The 17,127-nt window shown below is 38.8% G+C and overlaps 1 pseudogene across 1 annotated transcript; it reads right to left on the bottom strand.

The window, feature by feature from the left end:
- Window positions 1-3,919: 3,919 nt before the first annotated feature.
- On the bottom strand, window positions 3,920-12,073 carry LOC143500209 (GTPase IMAP family member 8-like; annotated as a pseudogene). The gene is made up of 5 exons (XR_013126725.1): window positions 11,915-12,073; window positions 11,394-11,460; window positions 10,360-11,159; window positions 8,087-8,198; window positions 3,920-5,059 (listed from the first exon to the last, which is right to left on the bottom strand). The product of XR_013126725.1 is annotated as a GTPase IMAP family member 8-like (transcript).
- Window positions 12,074-17,127: the final 5,054 nt, after the last annotated feature.

Raw genomic sequence — 17,127 nt, 5'->3', positions numbered from 1 at the left:
AATTGGCCTGTCTAGGCGTGAGGACCGTAACAGTGGTGTATGTGAACAGCAGTGCGAATGTTAGTGATGATGGGACAACAGGAGTGGGTGGTTAAAGGTGTATTATACAGAAATTTTTTACAAGATATATACATACACGTAATTGGTCTCAGCTTCAGGAGTGGCCCAGGCCAACATAACAAACAGAACAGAACTATAAAATAAACAAAACACTAATTACTCTAACAGAAAACAAACATTCAATACTACCCTAACTCCCTAACAAAAACCATACAAACAAACCCAAAACAAAATGGCAGCCACTCCCTACTTACCAGAACACCACCAACACAGAATATTTACAAAATTTACAACCAGCAGACAATCCAACAGGGGCAAAGGCAAAAGCATAAACGAGTACAAAAGCAGTCAAAACCAGATTTCTAAGACAATGTATATAAATGCAGAATACTAACAACTAGTGATGGGTCTGACGACACTGAAACCTCAGCGCATGTGCCGAGCACACAAGGCGAAACCCCGTGTCGGTGCGCAGATCGCGTTAAGGAAAACCACGTGACCGACACAGTTCCTGTATCATTTGGTTGAGAATGCGCCAAATTGTATTTATAAGGGAGAAAATGTATCGACACGTTTGTGGGTTTTGTTGGGTGGAGTTTGTGTTCTTTGCGTTGAATTGGTTTTTTGGCTGGTCATTAAATACAATGGATCAACCAAGGAAGAGAAAGTTTTCTCCCGTGTGGGATCATTTTGATCTCATCACTGAGAATGAGGTAAATGATTATTCAGCTCTCGTTTTCACTGTAGATATTTTTCTTTTGGGTTATTCTAATTTCTTTATCAAGGATATTTTAAATGTTTCACTTTTACCTTTATTACATTTAACATTTATTTCTTTTGTAGGTGAAATGTAGGATTTGCTCCCAGGAGCTGTCTTACTGTAACCGGAGCACTTCCACAATGCTGAGGCATTATCGTGCCCGGCATGAGAAGGAAGAACCGGTTGACACACACGTGATCAACCCTGGTGCTTCCAGAAAGCAGGCGATTGATGAGGCTGTAGTGAATATGATAATTACAGACTGTCAGCCGCTTAGCCTTGTGGAAGACAAGGGGTTCAGAGAGCTGCTCCAACTCCTTGAGCCCTCATATGTTCTGCCAAGCAGAAAGGTACGTGAAACAAACTGATGAATGGGTGTAATACACATTAACAACGTATATGCATGTTCTGTCATTCATTAATGTACTCCATTTGTGCTACTAATGTTAGGCTATCAAGACCATGATTAGCCAGAGGTATGAGGAGTAAAAGGAGCAAGTAAAAAAAGAACTGAAGAGTGCAGTTGCAGTGAGCCTAACGTCGGACATGTGGACATCCATCAACATGGAGGCGTACCTGGCTGTGACCTGTCACTATGTGGACAGTGAGAACCACACATTGTGTACATCAATGCTGGAAGTGGAACACTTTCCTCACACACACCGCTGGAAATATGGCCCAAGTAAAATCAAACTTAATAGAGGAGTGGGCCATTGCAGAGAAAGTGACATGTCTGGTCACAGATGCAGCTGCAAACATGATTTCATGTGTCAAAAAGCTCCATATCAGGCACACGCTTTGCATAGCGCATTCTTTAAATTTAAAAGTTCGAAAATCATGCGACACTCACTGATGTCCGAAATAAAGCAAGGCAGATAGTAACATACTTTAGAACCAGTACTACAGCAAAAGAGAAGCTGGCACAAGTTCAGCTACAGATGGGAGGACCAGTGAAGAAATTAATGACTGAAGTGTCAACTAGATGGAACAGCACAAATATAATGCTGGAACGCATTGTGGAACAGAAGGAGTCGGTGTTGGTATCCCTGGCCTCTTTAAAAGGTGATATACCTCAGCTAACTACAGATGATTACAAAATCATAGAGGAGACACTCCATTGTGTGCTTGCTCCATTTAATCAAGCAACAGTGGAGCTTTCTGAGGAAAAAAGAGTGCCTGGATCAAAAGTAATCCCAATGCTAGAAACACTGTGCAACCTGGAGTCATTAAGTGTAATGACAATACCAACACTGCTGGACCCTCGGTTCAAGACGATGGCATTCTTAAGTGCGTCAAAAGCCAATGAAGCAGTGAAAAGATTAAAATCGGAGTGCGCAGCAGAAATGAGAAAGGCTGTAACAACACAAATGGAAGATGACCAAGCTGGACCTTCAACTCAAACGTCTGCTCCCAGTTCAGGTATTTCATGATTGTTAATTGCGTTTATTTGTATTTTATTATTCTTGCCAATCATTCCATGTGATTAGAAATACATAATTAATAATGTAGATGCGTTAAATTTATTCATCAGATGACAACCTGTGGCAGCAGCTGGACATGGACGTCAAGGAGAGCCAGTGCAAATCAAATGTCACCACTGATTCAATTATTGAGGTACAAAGGTACATCTCTGAGGCGAACACACCAAGATCACAGGATCCATTAAAATACTGGGAAACACAAAGACCTCATTACCCTACTTTACATAAACTGGCAATGAAATACCTATGTACGCTGTCATCATCAGTGCCCTGTGAAAGGGTCTTTTCAAAAGCAGGAGACATTGTATGTAAACAGCGCAATCGCCTGAGCCCAAATATTTTAAAGCAGCTGATGTTTCTAAATAAAAACTTGTCAATGAACCTTGTTCAGTCCGTTTCCCGTTTTTATTGAAGTTGCCTGCAATTACTCTTTATATCCAGTAGATTAAGTGATACAGGAACACTGTTTCAACACCGCGTCGACACAGTTTGGGGAAATGTGCCATACACCCATGAGGCCTCGTCTGCTCATCACTATTGACTGGTTTGGTTCCATACCAGTTATATAAGATGTATCATTACACATCACCCTTAACCAACATTTAACCCTTAATATAATTGGCATTTATTCTATGGGTTCATCTGACATGTTTTAGAGTATGGGGGAGAGCATCTGCATATTTTATTGTAAAGACAATGTAATCATTATTTGGTATGAATGATCAAAACACTTGAATGACCACTTTTAATGACTTTCATAGGATTGAAACCAATGACTTTTAATGCTGTCATATGATTGAAACAGTGTTGCTTTAGAGGTTGCAATAGCTTCAGTTGTCCACCAGATGTCACCGTCACTGAAGACTTGAAGCTTCGAAACTTTTTCAGCACAATTATTAGGAAAGCCTCAGTGCTTCATGAGGCTTCACTTGACAATCACTAGGAAATTCCCACTAATCAAGATACTGTACCAGCTGACCTGTGACACGAGAACTCTCATTAAAAGACTCAGCAAGGCGGTGCTGAGTAGTCGTCCTATATAAAGCCCTCTAGACAGGTGCAGCTCATCCAGGCTAATTAGGCTAGTTTAGCAGATCAGCTCCCTCTAGTGCTGGCTGGTGGTGTAGTCCGGGAACCGACCCTTACGATTTCCCACTACCAATATCATATACGTATCATATAAGAAATCCTTGCAGGTTGAGGATGATTTAAATCTTTATGAAAAAAGCCATTTATATTACAAGACATATCGCCACACTTCAATTGCCATGTTTAATTGCATACTGTGACTGATGCAGAGACGAAGTGAGACACAAGCGTGTGTTTGGTGTTTATTCTCCATAATGAAAAACTACTTAATACAGCGGCAAGCTGGCCAGAACAGCAAACGCGTGGGAGGAAAGAACTCGAGACGTCTAGCAAAGGTTTCGTTCGGGGGTCTTCATGACACACAACAACGAGGATAAACTGGTAGGAACCGGTGAACATTGCCCTGTTGTAGGTGGTAACAGGTGAGGGTAGTCAGTACTCAGGTGTAGGGGAGCGGTTAGATGTGTGATGTGTCCAAGAGGTTTGTTGTGAATGGCAGTTGTGATCGGTGCTTGTCATTTGTCATCAAGGTAAATGTCATTTTTCAAAAGTATAACATGAGGTAGAAAAAAAAAATCATATTTAAACATATAAATAAGCAGAATTTATATAAACTACTCCAGTATGTTCACACAAATAAGTATGTTCACATCTCTTGCTAATCACATTCATCAAACAAAAATTTTCTGTTTAAATACACTAAGATCATTTTGTAACAAATGTTAAAGGTAATAATTATATGCATTGTAAGTCTGGAAACAATTTAATAATTATTTCTATGACCTCTGGTGACTTTTTAGGGCCATTCAGGCCTTTATCATTGCATGATGGTCAGTTTTTGCTCCTTCTGATGCATTAAAACCTCTAATTCCTTCAGCTGATCCTCTTAAATGTTCTTCCCAATGTTCAGTCCTAACACAAAGCCAAAGAAAGCCCACAGCAATACCACATTTGCCATCCCTGCTAAGTTTACCATACAAGTATGAACTCTCTGCTGTGCTTTTTCTCTCATCTTAATATCTGGAGCGTCTCCACTCTCTTCACATAAAGTTTTATTCTCTGCAGCTTCATGTACAGCCTGTAACATCTCATTGGTGTAACACTGTCCTCCATTCTCCTTCACCATCTCCTCTATGGTGTTCAGTATCTTCTCTACCTGAACCCTGTTACTCCTGTAACCATCCTGCTGCTTATTCCAGTACTTATTATCAACAACATGAACACGACCTCCACATTTATTCACAAGATCCTGTAACTCTGTATTCTGGTTCACAAACTCTTCAATAGTCTGATCTTCACAGAGTTGATCACCAAAGGTGAAGAGGACCACTGCATATTTTAGAGCCTCCTCTCCAAATGACTTTGTTATTTCTTCCACAGTTTCTCTCTCATGCTTTGTGTACCTTCCCACTTTGAGCACAATCACAAATGCATGTGGCCCTGGTGCACACTCAGTAATGCATCTTAATATTTCAGAGTTTAATTCCTGTGAAGACAGGTCGGTATTAAAAAATTCTGGCGTGTCAACCAATGTTACTTCATTTTCATTAAGTTAGTGACCAGAGTGTTCCAGTAGGAAATACATCTTCACCGAGTATCAAATTTCCACAGCTGCTTTTACCATCACCCGTTTTCCCAAGAAGCACAATCCTCCGTTCAGCCATGACTCCTATTAAGAGACAAAAGATTATTGATGGATAGCAGTTTATCTTTCACAGATGATATTAGAACATCTAAGCATAGAATATGAGAATTTGCTTAGATTTTGAGTTAAGCTCAGATCCTTTAGCTTACAATAGTGTCACTGGTGCATTTGATTCATCAAGTTTAAATGGTCATTGTGGGGTATATTGTGGGGTATATTGTGTGGTATTGTGAGGTAGACTATACCTATATCACTATTGACGCAGAATCCAAGAGACACTCTCCAGTAATGTTGTCTCAACATGGGTGAATTCTTATAGAAAACCAGAACGTGCTTTACTAACTGAATTATAGATAACAAGTCCCACTTAATCCCAAGTGGACACAGATGTCCTAACATACCCAATTCATGTATCAGCAGACCATTTTTCTACTTAATGAAAAGTCATTTTGATTTAAGAATGTCATAGTCTAAATAAAGACAACATATACTGTATAGGTAAATATATGGATTTTCTATCATATCATTCTAATGGTGATCTAAAAACACAGTGTTCCAGGGGGGTATTCCACGAAGCGAGCTAACTCAGTAAGCCAGGCTTTTTAAGACAAGCCTGGCTCATTTTGCTCAAATTCGGTTCCACGAAAGAGGCTAGACTTAAGCCTCGCTCAGTTACTACAGCAACATATACGTTTGAACAAACCTGCTCCGTATCAGGCTAGAGTTGAGGCTTAGCTTAGCGGGACCGCTTCTATTGGCTGAGCAGTGTGATGTCATTGCCATCCGGGAAACAAAATTGAGCAACAAGGTTCCGCTGCAGTTCTATCCATTAAATTGCTGTCGATGTAGCATATCATATCTTTATACATTTAATTGAGTACTGTAATTATTAGTTTGGAATGATTGCAGGTTATTATTATCAAAATTTAATAATTACATTTCCAAATGCAATTTATATTTCAATCTTAAGAGTACATATTCATTGTTAACCAGTGAGGTTTCTGCACATTTTACATTTTACATGTATTGGTTTAATCTTCACAAAATCTCCCGTATATCTGACAGGCCACTTGAAAAGAGAGAGAACCAACCTGCATGCATATGAGGGAAAACAAAGAAAAGGATTCTACGTGACCTCTGAGCATGACGGACATGCCCATGCCCACACAAACACAAACACATCACCGTTACCTTTTGTTGTCTTTATCAGATCAAATTTCACCTTTGCACATCTTGCTCCCTCCCTACCCTTTACACACCCATCTCTACATAGCAGTCCTGCCTATATTTCTTATTGCAAATAAATGTAATTGAATATGTCTATTTGTATATTCATGTTCTCTCTATGCTTTATAATCTTTACTGATTATTTAATTTATAATGAAAATGTAAATGAAAAACATCCAACCCATGGTCATTTCATTTAAAGGATAAATAAATCATATGAAAAATGAAAACAGTCTTTGTTCACTATTGCATCTTGCAAGTGTGAAAAAGTATCATTCCTCAGCAGTGTTCAAAATAACTGCATGTTTTACCATGGGCTAGCCAGGTATCCTGCAAAGACAGAAAAGACTGTTGGGTCATTGATCACATGAAAAAGGATAAAAAAGCCACAAAGATCATTTGAAACTTTAATGAACCTTTATGAGGCAAAATATGCATTACCCACGTGTAGGAAGCTTTGCTGTATTCATGTTTTGTGATTCCATTCATGGAGACATGCATCATGTAAAAAGAAGAGGCATGTTCTTGCAAATGCAGATTCGTGGTGCACACGTGGAGTTAAAAATTCATTGTTTTTATTTCTAGAGGTGTCAATTCCAGGTTCATAGATTAATAGTCCTCACCAGGATTTTGCTCAAGCTTGCTAGATTTTCTAATTAGCGATCCAGGTAAAATTAGTGGAATCAACACAATCCAGGAAGCCTGAGCAAAATCCTGGTGAGGACTTTTACTTTCTGAACCTGGAATTGACACCTCTATTTATTTCTACTCCAGAGATTGCTATTTTTTGCTATTAATTACATCAAGTGGTTCTACTCAACCACGTCATTAGTACAATCTTGCCATGTTACTACAGAAATATTCTCACATCCCTCCGGGATCAAATCTGTTGTGAAAGTCAAAGGCACAGAAATTAGTTTCAGTTTTCATTCATTCTCAGGCAGCTTACTGTATACAACATGCGAGAGGCTAATTTTATGGATACATTAAATATAGTAAAATCCTTAAAATATCACAAAACACTTAATATCACTTGTTTGTAATATGTACTTATAATTCAGACTGGTGTGCATTGCATGATTTGTTGTAAAGTCATGTATCAAACATGCTAGACTAATCACTGTGCAGTGTTTTATTCCCAAAATAACACTGGGTTTGTGTAAAACTCCAATGCAGGAAGCAGAAATGCCCTTTAATACTGTCTCTATGTCTCTGTGTCTCTGTCTCCATTTCTGTGTCTCTGTCTTGCACTCTGGAAACAGCATGTAGGGAGGGGACATCTGCACCATGATGTCCTGTTCTTTCTGTAGATATCTATCCCCCCACCCCTCTCTGACACATAAAGGGACAAGTTTTTAACTTTTTATTAATACAATTTATGCCCATGTTGTTTATGTAATATCATGTAAGCAGACTTGAACAGTACACCAGACTTCATCAACTGCCAGTACGAGCCAAAATATCTGAAGAAACTTCTAATCAACAGCGACCTCTATTGGTAAAAAATATTACAGCGGCAGCACATTCTATTCTACTCCTCTACAATCAGTACAAGGCACTGTTAAATAAAAACTTTTTACATGAGTTTTGCACTACATGGTACACCTGGCCTTGTAAAATGGATTCATATATCTACAGACATGTCTGCCTACAACATTATGAGCATGAACATTCAAACTATTATGACTCACCTTTCTACTTGTTCGTACATACTGCAGTTCAAATCTAATTTATATATTTTAATGATCTGTCTTATTAAATCAGATACAGTGATTAAAAAGACAGTATATTTATTCTGAGTGCTGGGAGCACAGTGGCTGGTACCTTTTAGCATAGCATCACTGACAGACTGCTGGTGGCCAGAACTCACACTGGATCCCTGCAACAGAGACTGAACAGTGTAATCATGGCTAAAGGGCTGCAGAGTGCTCACATACTGGGAATACACACATCCATAATAACAGATTCTGTTTTCTTGGACACCATCACTAGAAGACTGACTGGTGGAGAAGAAACCAGGACTCACACTGGAGCTCTGACTAACTAAGTAAAACCTTCCTGTGTTCAGGTGACTTGGGCTGTGATGCAAGAGTCTTTCACACATGACTGAGTGTGCTGGTTCACTAAAGTACATTTTAGCAAGTTTGGGAAGAAATCGAAGAATGATTTTGTGGTTTAACCAGTATTGCAGTGGATCCTCTTCCAACTTTAACCCGTTTAACCAGTTTTTTTCCATCTGTGTGAGTTTATGAATTATGTTCCTTGAACAGTCAAACATTACAAAGAGTATTCGTATACATGCAAGTTAAAATAATATACTAACATATCAAAACAAAAAAAGGCATGTTAATCTGTATAATCTAATAGTTACAGATTAGACAAATATGCATGTGACATAAATTTTATGTAAATGTGAATAATAAATTAATGTAATCCATGCAAATGGAAAATAGAATGTTATTAAAATATGAAACACGGTCCCTTTTAGGTTTATATGTACCTAAATATGCAACATGGGGGTTGCCAACAGCGGGGAAAACCCATTAGATGTTAAATAGCTGGCTGTTCCACCATCACAGGAGGTAAGAACCCACATGCCAGGTGTCCGAGATACAGGGCCGGCGCCAGAACATATACAGTGGGGGGGGGGGGGGGGGGGGGGGCGTCAGAAAATTTTGGGGTGGCGAACGTAAGTTCTTGAGCGGGGGGTGGCGTGTAACGATTGTTGAGCGGCCGAGGGGGCGCCATGTAGCGATTGTTGTAAAATAAATGGGTCTTATTATTTACATTGAGGGGGCGGGACACCTCGCCTGAGGGGGCAACGCCCCCTTTCACCCCCCCGCCCCACCCGTGGCGCCGGCCCTGCTGAGATACAAACAAACAAAAACCTCCACAGATATGATGCGGGTAACACTGTTCTGGCAACATTAAAACCAGAAGAAAAAACAAACAAAAAGGAACCAATGGAGGAGCTGACCATCTCAAAGAGTGAGAGAAACTACAACAAAAAGAACTTCCCTAAAACCAAAGACTAAAAAACAGGTAAGAAAAGATTAGAAAACCTTAGAATGGCATAGAAAAAAAGATATTTAATGGAAAAGAATCCCAGGAAGGAAAGGAGGATTGGGAGAAAATTCCCACCAATCAAGATACTGTAACAGCTGACCTGTGACACGAGAACTCTCATGAAAAGACTCAGCAAGGAGCTAGACAGGTGTAGCTCATCCAGGCTAATTAGGCTGGTTTAGCAGATCGGCTCCGTCTAGCGGTGGCTGGTGGTGTAGTCTGGGAACCGACCATTACAATTTCCCACTACCAATATCATACGTATCATATAGAAATCCTTGCAAATTGATGATGATTTAGATATTTATGAAACAAGCCATTTATATTCCAAGACATATCGCCACTCTTCAGTTGCCATGTTTAATTTCATACTGTGACCGATGCAGAGAGGAAGTGAGACACAAGCGTGTTTGGCGTTTATTCTCCATAATGAAAAACTACTTAATACAGCGGCAAGCTGGCCAGAACAGCAAAAGTGTGGGAGGAAAGAACTGAGTCGTTTAGCAGACACTGTATATGTGTCGCTCGGGGGGTCTTCATGACACACAACAACGAGGAAAAACTGGTAGGAACCGGTGAACACTGCCCTGGTGTAGGTGGTAACAGGTGAGGGTCGTCAGTACTCAGGTGTAGGGGTGTGGTGTGATGTGTCCAAGAGGTTTGTTGTGAATGGTAGTTGTGATCAGTGCTTGTCATTTGTCATCAAGGTAAATGTAATTTTTCAAAAGTATAACATGAGGTAGAAAAAAAATCATATTTAAACATATAAACATAAGCAGAATTTATATAAACTACTCCAGTATGTTCACACAAATAAGCATGTTCTGTTTTCTGTTTAAATACATTAAGATCATTTTGTAACAAATGTTAAAGGTAATTATATGGATTGTAAGTCTGGTAACAATTTAATAATTATTTCTATGACCTCTGGTGACTTTTTAGGGCCATTCAGGCCTTTATCATTGCACGATGTTCAGTCTTTACTCCTTCTGATGCATCAAAACCTCTAATTCCTTCAGCTGATCCTCTTAAATGTTCTTCCCAGTGTTCAGTCCTAACACAAAGCCAAAGAAAGCCCACAGCAATACCACATTTGCCATCCCTGCTAAGTTTACCATACAAGTATGAACTCTCTGCTGTGCTTTTTCTCTCATCTTAATATCTGGAGCGTCTCCACTCTCTTCACATAAAGTTTTATTCTCTGCAGCTTCATGTACAGCCTGTAACATCTCATTGGTGTAACACTGTCCTCCATTCTCCTTCACCATCTCCTCTATGGTGTTCAGTATCTTCTCTACCTGAACTCTGTTACTCCTGTACCCATCCTGCTGCTTATTCCAGTACTTATTATCAACAACATGAACACGACCTCCACATTTATTCACAAGATCCTGTAACTCTGTACTCTGGTTCACAAAGTCTTCAATAGTCTGACCCTCACAGAGTTGATCACCAAAGGTGAAGAGGACCACTGCATATTTTAGAGCCTCCTCTCCAAATGACTTTGTTATTTCTTCCACAGTTTCTCTCTCATGCTTTGTGTACCTTCCCACTTTGAGCACAATCACAAATGCATGTGGCCCTGGTGCACACTCAGTAATGCATCTTAATAATCCAGTGTTTAATTCCTGTGAAGACAGGTCGGTATTAAAAAATCCAGGCGTGTCAACCAATGTTACTTCATTTTCATTTTTCTTTAAGTAACATTTTTTAGTTAGTGACCAGAGTGTTCCAGTAGGAAATACGTCTTCACCGAGTATCAAATTTCCACAGCTGCTTTTACCATCACCTGTTTTCCCAAGAAGCACAATCCTCCGTTCAGCCATGACTCCTATTAAGAGACAAACGATTATTGATGGATAGCAGTTTATCTTTCTCAGATGATATTAGAACATCTAAGCATAGAATATGAGAATTTGCTTAGAATTTGAGTTAAGCTCAGATCCTTTAGCTTACATTAGTGTCACTGGTGCATTTGAAAGGTGCTATAGAAGTGGAAATTATTATTATTATTATAAATGGTCATTGTGGGGTATATTGTGTGGTATTGTGAGGTAGACTATACCTATATCACTAGTGACGCAGAATCCAGGAGACACTCTCCAGTAATGTTGTCTCAACATGGGTGAATTCTTATAGAAAACCAGAACTTGCTTTACTAACAGAAATATAGATAACAAGTCCCACTTAATCCCATGTGGACACAGATGACCTAACATACCCAATTCATGTATCACCAGACCATTTTCTACTTAATGAAAAGTCATTTTGATTTAAGAATGTCATACAGTCTAAATAAAGACAACATATACTGTATAGGTAAATATATTTTGTATCGTTCTAATGGTGATCTAAAAACATACAGTATACTTCCAGGTCTGTTAAACATCAATGTATGTGTTCACTTAAAGGATCAACTGTTGTTTTATAAATGCAGTGACACAGACCTAAACTACAGAAAACAGTTTAATTGGAAGCCAAATGAGCTTAAGAGAAGTGAAGCACTCAAAAGTCAGTTCTACTGGTTATTCAATGGCTAGACACTAAAAACAAAAGACTTTGGTACCTTTTCTGTCCTCAACTCACCTCAGTCAGGCATTTCAGAGTCCCAAGAGCGACAGAATCCTGTGACCTTTGTATGTTTAAAATGAAACAACAAAACAAGATCCAACTCAAGCCGGTTGTTGCTGGTCCTCTGTTTCATATTTACGACCAGTCAAACTTCACCGAATTCACATTCTCTGCTGCTTTGCTGACGCACTACAGGGAATAGTGATTGTGATTATTGCATGACAATGTGTAAACGAATCACAGCCACTTATCAATGATCTGGTCTCTTTTGTTTATTGGTTTGGTTACAGTTGCAGAGACTTTCAAATGATTTATAATATATAAGTTGAACATTCATTAAAAAAGCTTCTTCATAGATGTTTTTGTCGGTTGCTTGTGTTTTTTTTCAATCTATGTCTCTATACATCAACCTTTACACTCCTAAGCAAAAAAACACACAAAAGTTTACATTTCCTAATAATAAGTATATACTCCAAACCCAATATTAGCTCGTAATTGTTTTAAATTGTGTCTCACCAGTAAATTATGATAATGATCAAGATATTTTGAACATTAAGACATGTTGCAGTTGAATTTAATATCAAAACATCTCAATCTTTTTCTGCTTTTATGTTTGTTACCCATTACCCACATTTAGGAAGATTTGATGTATTCATGTTTTGATTTATGGAGATATGTATCATGTAAAAATTAGAGCCATGTTCTCAGAAATGCTGATTTGTGGTGCACACGTGGAGTTAGAAATTTATTGTTTTGGTTTCTACTCCAGAGACTGCAATTTTTTTGTTATTAATCACATGATTAAGTTCAATCTGATCATGCTACCACAGAAATATTCCCACATCCCTCTGGGATCAAATCTGTTTCTAGGGTCCTATGTCCCTCAGTTCAATATTTAATAGTTAACACATTAACTCGCCCATTATGGTCAAAAGGGACCCATTTCATGTGTATTTGATGTACAAACACTAAGCCTCAAATAAACTAAATCCGAAACCAGTGAACAAATACCACTGGAACATGGAACCCTGGGAACATGATGCTCCTGTTAATACGTGTGTAACTAACATACTGTCTTCTGTGGGATCATTACAGTTATGGGGTGATCTTCATTACTTAGGCTACATAATTACACCCCTCTTTACCTAAGTGAAATGATGGTTAGATATGTTCCAGTCAGGTCTCTCAGGTCTTCAAACAGTAATCTACTGGTGATTCCTAAAAGCCGATTAAAGATTGGCGAGGGTGCTTTTAGCCACTATGGCCCAAAGCTCTGGAATTCTCTTCCTGAAGAGCTCAGAGGCATTTCATCCCTGCATAGTTTTAAGAGCAGTCTCAAAACATTACTGTTTAGATCCGCTTTTAGTTAAGAAACTCTATCTTAATAGTTTTATCTTATTTACTTTACTTTTTACTTTTTATGTTATTTTAATATTTTTATCTTTAATTTCTTTTAACATTTTCTTTTTGTCTTTGTCTTATCTCCTTTTAATGTTTCTTTTATTTATACTGTAAAGCACTTTGAGTTACATGTATGTATGAAAGGTGCTATACAAATAAAGATTATTATTATTATTATTATTATTATTATTATTACACTACCTAATTCTCACAAGTACATTTCTATAGGCATGCAGTGAAGTTGGTAGGTAGGGTTAATGTAAATACAAGTATATTTTCATTTAGCAAAATGATGAGACTGTATCAGTGAGGGACCTGCTACATAAGACATGAAGAATTCAGCTGATTATCTGCTGAATCTAGTCATACATGTTTTAATGCTGGTCACACTGTTCTGATAAGATAAAAGTCATAGGGAATCTGATCAGGGTGGCTGTTATAAAAGTCAAAGGCATGCAAACAAGTTTCAGTTTTCATTCATTCTCAAGTAGCTTACTGTACATGAGAGAAGCAAATTTTAAGGTTACATTAAGCTTAAAACATCACAAAAATCATTTTAAAACATTTCTATGGCACACAGCCCTATTGTTTGTAATGTTTATTTATAATTCAGACCAGCATGCATTGCATGATTTGTTGTAAAGTTATTTATGAAATATGGTTTAATGCTGTTTCTGTTGCACATGTAGGGAGGGGCCATCTATACCTGCCCTTTGTGTATAGAATTCTATTTTCTCTCTCTCTCTCTCTCTCTCTCTCTGACACATAGAGTGACACATAGGGAGTTTTGAACTTTTTCTTTCTACAATTTATGTCCATGTTGTTCATGTAATATCATGTAAGCAGACATGAATAGTACACCAGTCTTTATCAATTGCCAGTATAAGACATTAAAACAAGGAGGGCAGGACAGAATAGCTGAATAATGAAAGATGAAAACCCTAATCAACACCGCCCTCTATTGGTTGTATTAAAGTGTGACACATTACAGTGTAAAACCACTCCTCTCCAAACAGTACAAGGCACTGTTATGTGATGTGTTTTGCACTGCATGGTACATCTGGCCTTGTAAAACGAATTCATATATCTACAAACATGTTTGCCTACAGCATTATGAGCATGGATGTTCAAACTAACTGTCAACCAATCTCGGGTTATGAAGCCACATGACCCCAGCACCAGATGATAATCACATCCATACCAGACTGCTGGCTGGTTGTGGTCACACCACCACGGTGGTGCTGCACTGGGGACGTCTTGCTCACCATCTGCCATGTACTTTCACCCTGAGGATGGACCCAGTAGGCACTGCTGCCTTGTGCAGAATCACTGGCAGACTGTTGGCTGGTCAAACCAGAACTCACAATGTGGATCTGTGCAGTCTGTACAGCAGGAAGGGGGCAGCTACTAGGCTGCCATTTACTAGAACCCTGGACAGGCAGAGATCCAGGATAACACAAGATAGTCAAAGCAGCTCTGGCACTTTTGAGACTGGGTAGAAAGCCAGGAAGATTGGAGACTAGAAATCTGCCGTGTAAATACAACATATTGAGGAACGGCCTGCTATCGCCTTTTAAAACCAGAAGAAAGAAAAAACAAACAAACAAACAAACAAACAAACAAAGGACACCAATGGAAGATTTGGCTATCTTAAGGAATGAGAGAAACTACAACAAAAACTCAAAGATTAAAAAATAGGTAAGAAATGATTAGAAAACCTAAGAATGGCACAGAAAAAAACAGATATTAAATAGAAAAGAATCCCAGGAAGGAAAGGAGGATTAGGAGGAAATTCTAGTGATGGGCAAATGACACCAAGTCTTCGGAGTGTATGTCACTCTTCCTGAAGCGGAGTGATCCAAAACGCTGTGACGGCGCTTTTATCGAAACACCAGTGTCACGTGACAGATGATGTTTGAAGCTTCGAACGTCATCACTGTTTTGCTTTGCACTTCATTGCTTCAAAATGTTTCAAAGCTTTTCATTGGCTCATAGTCTTTCAGTGTGTAGAATTGGCTCACAGCGTTTCAGTGCGTTTTGAGTCAATGACAGCTTGACAGGTGTGAGAGATTTGACTGGTTTGGTTCTATAGCAGCTATATAAGATGTATCATTACACATCACCGTTAACCAACATTTAACCCTTAATATAATTTGCATTTATTCTATGAGTTAATTTGTAATATGTTAGAGTATGGGGGAGAGCATCTGCATATTTTATTATAATGACAATGTAATCATTATTTGGTAAGAATGAACAAAACACTTGAATGACCACTCAGACTTTTCTCAACTTTTATTGCTGTCGTAGGATAGGATTGAAACAGTTCAATTGCTTTAGAGGTTGTCCACCAGATGTCACCGTCACTGAAGCCTTGAAGCTTCGAAACTTTTTCAGCACAATTATTAGGAAAGCCTCAGTGCTTCATGAGGCTTCACTTGCCCGTCACTAGGAAATTCCCACTAATCAAGATACTGTACCAGCTGACCTGTGACACGAGAACTCTCATTAAATGACTCAGCAAGGCGGTGCTATATAAAGCCCTCTAGACAGGTGCAGCTCATCCAGGCTAATTAGGTTGGTTTAGCAGATCAGTGGTGGCTGGTGGTGTAGTCCGGGAACCGACCCTTACAATTTCAAACTACCATCATATATGTATCATATAAGAAATCCTTGCAGGTTGAAGATGGTTTAAATCTTTATGAAACAAGCCATTTATATTACAAGACATATCGCCACACTTCAATTGCCATGTTTAATTTCATACTGTGACTGATGCAGAGAGGAAGTGAGACACAAGCATGTGTTTGGCGTTTATTCTCCATAATGAAAAACTGCTGGCCAGAACAGCAAAATTGTGGGAGGAAAGAACTGGAGTCGTTTAGCAGACGCCGCAGAGGTGTCGCTCGGGGGGGTTGGGGGTCTTCATGACACACAACAACGAGGCAAAACACACCTGACTGCCTGTTCCTGTGGGCTTACACAGAGGACACAATGAAGAGGACAAAACGAGGAGCATGTGGTCACTAATCAGGGGACAGGGAAGGAGGAAGGTGAGGTGAGGACAGGTGGGGGTGTGTCCCTCCAGCTGGGGGACTGTTGCACCATGACACATATTTGCATTGATTATTTGCATTGATATTTGCATTAATTATTCGCATTGATAAAATCAAACCAATGAGAAAACAGATCAAAACATTAGATGCACTGACAAAGTTCTACTGCAGTAACAAAAACAAGAATGGCACTAACAAGTCTAGAGAGATTTCATTATGTTTTTATTATGTTTACATAAGTCCCCATTTACATTTTTACATTTCACATAAGTCAGCTTTGATATCAACTTAAAAGGGGACATGGAGATTATTATATATTATAATAATAATATTATAAATCATATTGCAGCTAGATTTCCATGAGAAACCTACGATTCCTTAGTACTGTGCTATTGTGAGACATAAGAGACGGACTCTGAGAAACAAAACAGAATTTATATATAAAAAAATAACCAAAACAAAAGATGATTAACAGAGGAAATAAATCTGAGAGAGAAAACCAAAGGGCTAACAAACAGATAGACGCAATACAGCTCTACAGCAATACGGATGATTGATAGAAGCATGACATATAGGCTAATTAGCATGTATGCTAATGTAAAGCAGTAGTGGTAGGAACTGGTGAACATTGCCCTGGTGTAGGTGGTAACAGGTGAGGGTCGTCAGTACTCAGGTGTAGGGGAGCAGTGAGGTGTGATGTGTCCAAGAGGTTTGTTGAGAATGGTAGTTGTGATCGGTGCTTGTCATTTGTCATCAAGGTAAATGTAATTT

Source organism: Brachyhypopomus gauderio, unplaced genomic scaffold, assembly GCF_052324685.1.
Source record: "Brachyhypopomus gauderio isolate BG-103 unplaced genomic scaffold, BGAUD_0.2 sc137, whole genome shotgun sequence".
In the NCBI taxonomy this organism is placed as follows: Eukaryota; Metazoa; Chordata; class Actinopteri; order Gymnotiformes; family Hypopomidae; genus Brachyhypopomus; species Brachyhypopomus gauderio.
The sequence above is the reverse complement of the archived record's forward strand: the minus strand, read 5'-3'. Positions and strand labels throughout refer to the sequence as shown.